This window comes from Morus notabilis, unplaced genomic scaffold, assembly GCF_000414095.1.
Source record: "Morus notabilis unplaced genomic scaffold, ASM41409v2 Scaffold437, whole genome shotgun sequence".
In the NCBI taxonomy this organism is placed as follows: domain Eukaryota; kingdom Viridiplantae; phylum Streptophyta; class Magnoliopsida; order Rosales; family Moraceae; genus Morus; species Morus notabilis.
The window spans coordinates 545,027-555,461 of record NW_010363915.1 but is presented as its reverse complement, the minus strand read 5'-3'; the positions used below and the strand labels follow the sequence as shown (position 1 = coordinate 555,461).

At 34.6% G+C, this 10,435-nt stretch overlaps 1 pseudogene; it reads right to left on the bottom strand.

The window, feature by feature from the left end:
• Nucleotides 1-9,080: 9,080 nt before the first annotated feature.
• LOC21405876 lies at nucleotides 9,081-10,169 on the bottom strand (annotated as a pseudogene).
• Nucleotides 10,170-10,435: the final 266 nt, after the last annotated feature.

Here is a 10,435-nt window from a genome sequence, read left to right as displayed (position 1 = left end):
TTAGTACCTCTTAGGGTCGGATTTTGAAAATCTTTTCTTCATCAAATTTCTTCATCTCGTCGAAATATAAAATTGTCACTTTTGTGAAAAATCGAGATTCAGCTTCTAAGGGTCCCGTTTGGCTGAACCAGTGGCTGCCAGTTTTTTTTTCGAAACTGTGTTGGACAGCTTGTCCGTTTTTGCCAAATGGCTTCAAACTTGGTTTTAGAGTTAAAATTAGGTTTTGTCATAATAACCGAAAATGTTCAAGCTTTAAAACATTGAAAAATCTCGCTCTATGGTCCTCATTTTCGCGGTCAAAGTCACCGGAAAATTTTTCCTCTAATTTGAAAATAAGCAACTTAGATTAAGCATAAACATACCACATCAAACTAACCTCAAAACTCACAAAACCAACATAAAACTCACACACCCTTATTACAATCTTATCTCTTCAAGAACCACAAATTTACATCCATAAATCCAAGCTTAAAGTTGGCTAGAAATTAATGGAGGGGAGTTTAAGAACTTTCCCTTGAAGAATTCTCTCTTTCTCTTGAAAAACCCTTGAACTCCTCTAGGATTGTTAATGGCTTGAAACTATAAGAGTATAAGGAAATTTGAGAAGAATATTTCTCTATTTCAAACTTTCCCAAAACATGAAAAAGAGAGGATTTAGAGTTTCTTTACCCTTAGAGGAATGCTTGACTAGTTTCCTCCTAGAATCCCTTAATCTCCTTCTTCTTCTTCTATGGTGTGCTAGTGGCTCAAGATTTGGAGAGTGGGAGAAAATATTTGAGAGGGAATGGAGAGTGTGTGGCCGGATTTTTGAGTGGGAAAAAGCTAGGAGAAAAAAAATGAAGCTTATCCTATGTTGGTTCCTTTTATAGGCAACTTGGAAACTTTTTTTTTTAACACCAATTCCACTCCATCATTCAACCAAATTTTTGGTTAAAGTCCCCCTTTCTTGGCCGGTTTTGGAAGGAGAAAAGGAGAAGCAAATTTGCCATTAATTCCCTTTCAACCACTACAATCACATCACCTTAACATGTCATCCACTTGCACACTCAACTAGCTAATTTTGGCTCTATTTTTTTTTTGCATGGCCGGTGGTGTGCTTCAAGAAGGAAGTGTGGTAAGCATTTATGTCCAATAGTTGATTTGACACAATCCCATCACACCTTATCATGTAATCCCCTAGCACACTCAACTAGCCAATTTTGGCTCTATTTTTTCTATGCATGACCGGCCAAAGTGGAGAAGGAGAGAGAGAGAAATAAATCCTACCCCTTGTACTTTAGTCCACTCTCTTAAGTTACCTTTGAATCAGGTAAAAATCATACTGACTGTAAAGGGTACTTAGCTGACAGGAAATTCTTGTTTCTGACAGTTCTCTTTTTTTTTTCTACTACTTATTTACAGTTCAACTTTTAAATCCTCTTCTGCTTTGATATCACGTTAAATTCTTACTCGCGTAATATCTTAAACTGTTTCAAGTCTTGAAATTAATTCTAGACTGAATAAATTCTAAATTTAACTTTTCTGCATTATATCCCGGGAGTGACATTATTTCTGACGGTGTCAACTCCTTAGCTCACATTGTACCCTTCTACTATAGGTATCTATCTTGTGACTTTAACCTAGCTGTCTGGCAATTAAGGATTTTCTCTTTTTTAAAAATGTTAGTGCGTTTTTTTTTTACGCTACTAACATCATGCTGTGTTTGGAGATTCTTGAAATTAAGATTCTCAAACTATACTTGTACTGAAAATTATTCCGCCTTAAAGTACGGCAAGAATTTATCGATCGAATTTACTTGATCGAAAACATGAACTTAACATGAAATCTGCTACAGAATTTAGGAATACATATATTGATTCCATAAATCCTTCAGTCACATAATATTTTCTAGGAAAATCCTTGGCTTAAATAAATAAATTGTATTATTTAAAGTCTGGAATTTTCTCAGTCATTACATTGAGTAAACTGGGTCTGAGCTATGAGACAATTCATGTGTGTAAGTATGACTGCGTTTTGTTTTGGAAGCAGAATGCTGCTTTGTAGTCTTGTCCAGTATGTAGTACAAGTCATTGGAAGAGCAAAAAGAGAAAAAAAGTTCCATGGAAAGTACTCCGATATTTCCCTTTGAAGGACCGGTTGAAGCGTCTATATACTTCCCATCACACTGCTAAGGAAATAACGTGGCACGTGCGGGGCGTTCGATGGATGAAGACTTAATGTGTCATCCAGTTGATGGTATAGAGTGGAAAGATTTTGATGAGAAGCATCCACAATTTGCACGTGAACCGAGAAATGTTCGATTAGGGTTAGCTACTGATGGTTTCAACCCATTCAAAAATATGAGTCTATCATACAGTATGTGGCCTGTTGTTGTGAATGCATATAATTTACCCCCGTGGCTATGTATGAAGGACTCATATAAGATGTTGACGTTATTGATTCCTAGTCGCAATGCTCCTGGAAAAGATACCCCTTATAGATGAGCTAAAGGAGTTGTGGGATGAAGGGGTTGTTGTTCGTGATGCTGCTACGAATACGTTATTTCGGATGCGGGCTGTGTTGCTGATGACAGTTAACGACTTTTTTGCGCGAAGTAGTTTATCTGGTTGGAGTGGTCAAGGGTACTTTACGTGACCCAATTACAACGGTGCAACTCCATCGAAGTGAATAACCAGTAAAATTTGCTTTGTTGGGCATAGACAATGGCTTCCTATGAGTCATAGGATGAAGACTAACAAAAATTTTGATGGTAAAGTTGATCGACGACCTCCCCCACCTCGGGAATCCGTTAAGCAAATATTGGCTCAATTAAAAAGGGTGGAAACTCGATTGCTAGGTAAACATGAAAAATTTTGCGGTAAGAAGCGAAAGAGACAGCCGACAGAGCTTAATTGGACGAAGAAGAGTATCTTTTGGGAGTTGCCTTACTGGACCTCATTGTTGCTACGTCATGACTTAGATGTCATGCATATCGAGAAGAATGTGTGTGATAGTTTGTTGGGCACAATTCTAAATATTGACGGAAAAAGTAAGGATACAGATAAGGCGAGGATCGATTTACAACATACGGGGATACATGAGGAGTTACATTTGTATAAAGATGGTGATCGTTGGATGAAACCACATGCAGCGTACACATTGACTCCGGCAGATTATAAAATGTTTTACGATTTCTTAAAGTCAGTACGGTTTCCTGATGGGTTTGCTTCAAATCTACAGAAAAACGTGATCGATGGAACAATAAACTTACTGGGTTAAAATCACACGATTGTCATGTCATATTGCAGCGATTGTTACAAACAGCGATTCAACCATTTATGAAGAAAGAAATTGTTGATGCAATCACTGAATTAAGCAACGTCTTCTAGTTGATATGTTCTAGGACATTGCGGATGAGTGATTTAGAGAGAGCCCAACAGGATATTGTTGTTATTTTACGCAAGTTAGAAATAATTTTTCCTCTAGCCTTTTTTGATGTAATGGTTCATTTAGTAATGTACTTGCCTAAAGAAGCCATTCGCGGCTGACATGTTCATTTGAGGTGGATGTATCATTTCGAATGATTCCTTGGTTCACTAAAACAATATGTGAGGAATCGGGCAAGACCGGAAAGTTCGATTGCCAAGGCTTATATTGTCAACGAAGCACTAACATTTTGTTCAATGTATCTAAGTTGCATTGAGACAAGATTTAACAGACTTGAGAGAAATTAGATAGACGACGCAGATGGTAGTGTAAAAAAAATATCTTTTTTCCAATCGAAATACCATCCAATTGGGAAGATGATCCCGATCACATTAGACAACCAGTTACGAAGTAAGGCTGAGTGGTACAATTACAAAACTGTTCAAAAATCCAACACTACATTGAGTAAGTATTACCTCACTGTTTTATTACATAATTGAGTCACATGAAATGATAACACTAACTCAGATTTATAATTTCAATGAACACAAGAAAGAACTTAATGATACTGGTCGAACTCGATCATTAGACGAAATTCAATTCAGAGAATTTCCAAAATGGTTCCGGCATAAGGTATTACGCTATTGTCATAATTTATAATTTCAAAAACTCTGGCTACATAGAACTACAGTTGATATAATTTCGAAGACTAGAGGTATTTGGAAGAAGATTCATTTCCTTGTCAGTTTTATTTATGCTACGCATTTTCCAAAAAAAAAAAAAAAAAAACTTTCCCTTATTAGTTGGGACAACTTTTCGTAAGGAATCCCAACCAAAACCTATGCAATTCCCCATTTCCCTTATTATAACTGCATCTGCATGTGGCGTTGAAAGCTTTGTGATTTCAGCCATCTTTAAAGACCATTATGATAAGAAAAGGGAAATGGAAGACAGCATTTATGACCAGCGCTGTGTTTGTGTTTTCAGCCATCTATAAATACCATTATGATAACAACTACTGATGTTTGATATTACATAGATTGATCTTAAATCCGGCAGCCATAAGTAAGCAGATGTAAACATTTCTCATATGAATTTGTAATGGGATGTTTGTTTTAAGGGTTAATCTTTGGTTCTGAATCATTGTTCTTGATTCTCTACAGTGTTTTTCACTCACAAAAAATTTAAATTTCAAAAATTAGAATCATGAATAATGATTCTGAACCCATAAATTAAACGTTTCATAACTTTTTTGGGTATAATATGGAGCATGTTAGATGTAACATGATAGTATGTTACCTTTAATTGAGTTTTGTATACTCCTATAATGAGTGTTACACGAACACACAAATAATAATACACAGGGAAAGAAAAAAATTGTTATATTTGTCCAAGTGATACCGCGGCCGAATTAAAAAAAATATCCTATATATATATATATATATATATAAAGGCATGTATATTATGTTTTAAACCAATCAAGTGTAAAAAACCTTGGTAAATGACAATATTAATTGACTGAGATATTTAATCGGATTATTGACACTGTTAGTTCCTAAACTTTAAGCATGGTTATATTTTATCTATAAAGTTTTTTAGCATATTACTTCTTCAACTTTTGATTTTTGACAGTTTGGTCACTAATACTAAAATTGACAAACAGTTTCAAAAAGTTAACTTAAATAATCAAATCCTTATTGCTTAATACATGGAAATTTATTTAAATAACTACAATAAGTATAAAATGCCATAGTTTTAACAGATTATAATATTAATGGAGAAAAGAGAAAAATTTATATATAATATAAAATTTCTATACAATTTTAAGTTTTCATGTGATGAACATATGATTATTTTGTTAAATTTCAAAAATCATTAGTCAATTTTAGTGTTAGGAATCAAAAATTCAAAAAAAAAAGTTCAAAGATTAATATGTTAAAATTAAAAGTTTGAGAACCAAAATATCATTATGCTTTGTTAGATTTGTTTTTAAGACTGGTGTTATAGAGAGTATTGTAACTGTAACACCTCGAGGAATTAAACAAGATTAATTAAGATAATTGAGATTTATTAGTGTGCCTAACGTGGTTTATTTAATTAGTCATGTTCATAAACTATTTTCTAGTATTTAAGTTTAAATATTTTCAAGGATTCTAAACATTTTTAGTATTTATATTTTCACCCCAGAAGTGTGTGGAGACGCATTTTCTGGTCTACTTTCCTAAATATCGTTTGATGTTTATCTTTTCATTTTTCATTTTTTTCATTTTTTTTCATTTTTTTTTCTTTTCTTTTCCCTCTTTCCTCACTCTCTCTCTCTCTCTCGCTCTCTCTCTCTCACTCTCAGGCCCTCTCTTTCTCTCTCTCTCTCGTGTCTCTCTCTTTCTCTCTCAAAATTGGTTGCCCTTTCTCAAGAATCTTAAACCAAAGAGGAAACTCAGTAAGTGTTCAACGTCAAAAGAAGTATTTGGGGTAAGATTTCTGAAAAAATTACTCTTAAATTTTGGATTCTCTTTGGGTAAAACTTATTTTCAGTTTGAATTGGATTTTGATTATTTTGGTCGAAAACATGGTGAGATTTGGGAATTTCTGATTCTTTGGACCGGATTTTCCATTTGAAAACTGGATTTGGTAGTTTTCCTTTAAAAAAATCTCAGAATTGAACTCAGATTTGCAGGTTTTGGAGTTTTTCTTCACAATTCGGCCATTTTTCCACGAACTGCAGAACTCCACCGGTTGACCGGTTTCTTCTCCACCGGCCGACTGGTGAAGATAAACTTCTCTGTCACCAGTCGACCGGTACACACATGGTTCGACCTTGTTTTGCCTCAAAATGCTATTTTGACCCCGAATTTTAAAGAGAACCCAAATTAGCTTTATTTGGAAACCTAAAATAGATGGATTAGCATCTTTAATCCATGTTTTTTTTTTATCAAAATCCTTAGAATGATGATTTGAGTCATGAATTGATTATGAAACTTGAAATTGGATTATGGCACAGTAATAGGAAATCAATATGTACGATTGAGCTTGATTCGTTTTAGGTATGAGAATTGAATCCTAAAATGTTGTTTTGTGTAAATGCTAGTTGAAGAATCGGATTAAAGGTTTTGAGGACAACAGAGGCTAGGATATCACAACGCTAGCCACATGTTTGGCACTTGAGAGGTAGGATTTCTTATCATTTTCTTTGATAGCCTGTTTTTAAGAGTTTTGGCCTATACAAAATGTTTTAAAGAAATGACAAGATTGATAAAGAAAAGTGTTTTAACACAATATCATGGTTTTAGCTATTGGAATTATAATGAACTATTTTAAAGGTTTAATGAATATTTTCTTAAGATAAGATATCTTGCGAACTGGTAAGCTAGCTGATGGCCTAGATAGGATATGCAGCATGTATCGTTGGGGGCAGGACCCAAAACCCGGACTGGGCCACTACGGTGGTGATAAGGCTTGTGCTTGTGGTTGTGTATGCAATTTATCATAGTGTAAATTACTTGCTGATGCTTGTAATACGGAATTTTAAGTTTAAACTTCCTTTCAGAAAAATGATGTTAGGTTCCAGCTGTTGTGCTGGAACTGGATATCTTTACTTTTTTACTTATTCATTTATTTACTTGTTTATAAAGTTTTTCTTAAATACATCCTATTGGGCTTTCTGCTCATATTTTCTTGTTTCTATATATATTAAACCCCTCCCAAATGACGCTAGAAGCAGTGCTAAGTGAGAAGCACACTCAGGTAGCCTAGCTGATGTAGTATGAAGGAAGAAATTGTGCTCTTTCATCCTTGTTGGTTAATTTAAGGATTGTAAACTCTTAGATTGTAAACTTTGAATATCTAGACTGTGGTTGATGTCTATAAATGTTCTTTACATGTTCATGTATGTACAATATTGTATATCCTGTGGGTGAGACCTTGAATGATGCAAGAGGCTTAATTTTGAACCTATTTTATCAGAAAAGTGTCAAAGTCCCCATTACTTTCTCGTATTTTCATTTCATCAAAATGTGATGCTTGTTCAGAAATTTCTTTAATGCTTGACTTTTGAGATTGATTTTTTTATATTTTAAAATGCTTAATCACTTTCTTAATTATGTTTAACTTCTAAACGAGCCTCCACGTCACTAACCCCTATTTCGGGGCGTGACAGTAACACTTTTTAAAACACTGATGATTAAATAGTTTTCATACTCAGCAACGTTTAAGTTAATCAAGTAGGAACATTAAGCATAAAAATAAAGAATGCTAGAGATTGGTATCTCGGCTCGGTTAAGAAACCTACATCCACGAAGTTAGGCCCAGACACTGAACAATCTACTAAGTCCAATTTATTACGATCACGACTCGAATTTGTACACCTAAAGGCTCCCTTCTTAAAGTTGTTGCCGCTATGACGAATCTCCTTAATGGCCTTATTCAGTGAGCACTACTCGTCTTCAAATTGCAAGGCGAACTCTCTTCTGCAAGGCGAACTCTCTTCAACTGGCAGCGCACTTACACATGAAAATTTTTAATCCTTCTCTCGAAGGATAATCTCCAAACAACATTCAAGGACTCAATAATCACTTACTTTTCTCTTCTGCAAATATTCTCTCTAGAAACACAGTTAATATGGGCAGCCTTGAATTACTTTAAAACCTCAAAAACATATAAAAGCCCAATATTTTTCTTCAAAGACACACACACCTCACGTCAAGCACATGCTACACTACAAGTCGCCCTTTCACATACAAGCATATATATTTATATATAGCTTTTGTGCCTTTCTAAACAAAGTCGGCAGAGGACTTCACACTCGTTGACCAAAAATACTACATACCCAAAAAAACCACACCATTCCACCTCACTTTCAGGAAACTACAATCAGCCCATTAAGTCAATCAATTTAATATTCTTTCTTCAAATAATTCTCCCATAGTTATCTCTATGATTGTACCAAATCTTCCAAATCTTCTATGATATTTCCTTACCCAAATTTGATTAAAAACACTCCAAATCTACAACAATTAGCCAGACAAAATCCTTTTATGATCACCTCAAAAGCACAAATTCCCGATTGTATCTGTTTTTGATCTCCTAAAAACATTTTCAACTAACAAAATCTTAACATGCTTAAAGTCCAGGGACTAACTGCCAATTAATTTATTGAGGGGCAAAAGCAAAAACCTAAAATAAAATAATATTCTAGGGCCCTTGGCAAACTTCAAATATTTCTTATCCCAAGCGACACTAGCAGCAAAAAATGAGCTTCTTTCGGGTTTGCTTGTTATTGTGCCACTTAAGGCTTAATTAGGAACTAAGTACAATTTACAATGTATAAATGCAATGCAATTTATCAAGCTAAACCTGAATCCTTTATTCATTAAAATTCCTTGGAAATTGGACTAGATTAGGCAAATTATATACTGAAAAAACACTCTGGAGATCGGAGAGCATCCCTAGAATATTATTGGGTAACTTTCAAATTATTTTACAATTGAAGTTGAGCTTTAAGTTTGATTAGGCAAACACAATTTGGGGGCCACTAAAAATGAGCAATCCTTAATAGAAGAAATTAAGAATCATGATATATTTTTTCTCATTAAAAAAAATTTGTACAGAAAAGACAAAGGTATCGAGCTGATACTAGTTTCACATTATAAAGATTATATACATTAAAGATGAGCTGCATGAAATAGGCAATTCTGCTTTCAACTTCCTCTACGCTTGAGAAACTGCTTGTTGGAGATACTTGAAAGATTTCTTGTAACTCAAGAAACCCATGAACCAGAAATCGAAGTTATCAACTGTTACTATTTCTATGTACTTCTGCGATGGTTTTTTTACATTCAAACTTTGGTTTACTCTCTTTATCTTGCTTACTGGGATCACAACCTGCAAAACTCATGAAGAACACTCAATTTGTTAGTATTATACATAGGAAGAAATAGATGAGAGATAGATTGATTGTATTAAAATTAGACTAGTTGTGAATGCTACCTTATAACGGGATCTGATTATTTCTCCATTATGCGAGGAAACCTTGATCGACTTTCGGCTGCAGAACGCAATCTTTTCCGAGGAGATGAAGAGAAGGCCAGCTAGAGGACCGGCTGTGGTCGACAAATAGCATTGGGAAGCCTTTAGTAGTTTCTCTCCTTCTGTGACCCGAAATAATTGCTTAAATATTTTCTCGAATCCACGAAGTACATGAAGAAACCGAGCTCCGTAGCCCCTAGTTCGACTGCAATTGCAACAATATAAGTAAAGTTCATCAGAACACAAATCACGCGAGCTTCTCGAGTCATTTTCTTATTGAATAAACAAAAATGGAATATATTTTAATTACTGAGTGGGGGTTATCGTCAAGAAACAATTATCAAATGAAAATTTTAGCTGTACCATGCTCTTTGATTCCATGCGCTATACTGTCAGCTTTGTTTCCAAGTTTGTTCATTCTGTTTAGCGCTGAATCTACTCTTCCTGTAATACCATGCAATAGACCATTTTCATTAGTGAGAAACAATATATGTTAATCATGCATGAATACAGATATAATCTATATATATATATATATATTTATAGAGAGAGAGAGAGAGAGAGAGAGAGAGAGAGTTACTTCTTTTTAAAGCAGAAGATCCATCTTCAGCAAACTGATTATTGTTGTATTGTGTAGCTGTATTAGTTAGAAGTGCCATTGGAGACCTCTTATCTAATGGATAAGCAATCGAGTTGATTGCAATTGCAGTGACCTGCCCAGGAATCGAAGTTTTGATCATTTTCGACGGGCCGCGAAATAAAATGATTATAGCACAGGAAAGCTATTGATCGGTTGATGGTTATTGAGGTATTTGTCAAGAGATTTCCATTTTAAAGTGGCATAAAAGCAATAGGTGAATCTTTAACTTTTTGGTGCCTGAGTCATCAGTGGCTCAGCAATGAGTATGAAGGCAAGACATATGACTCCTTAAAGATAATCTTTTTTAAAAGAAAAAAGACGGTCAGAAGATGGCAAGTTTGCTAATTTGCTTTATGAGAAGACAAT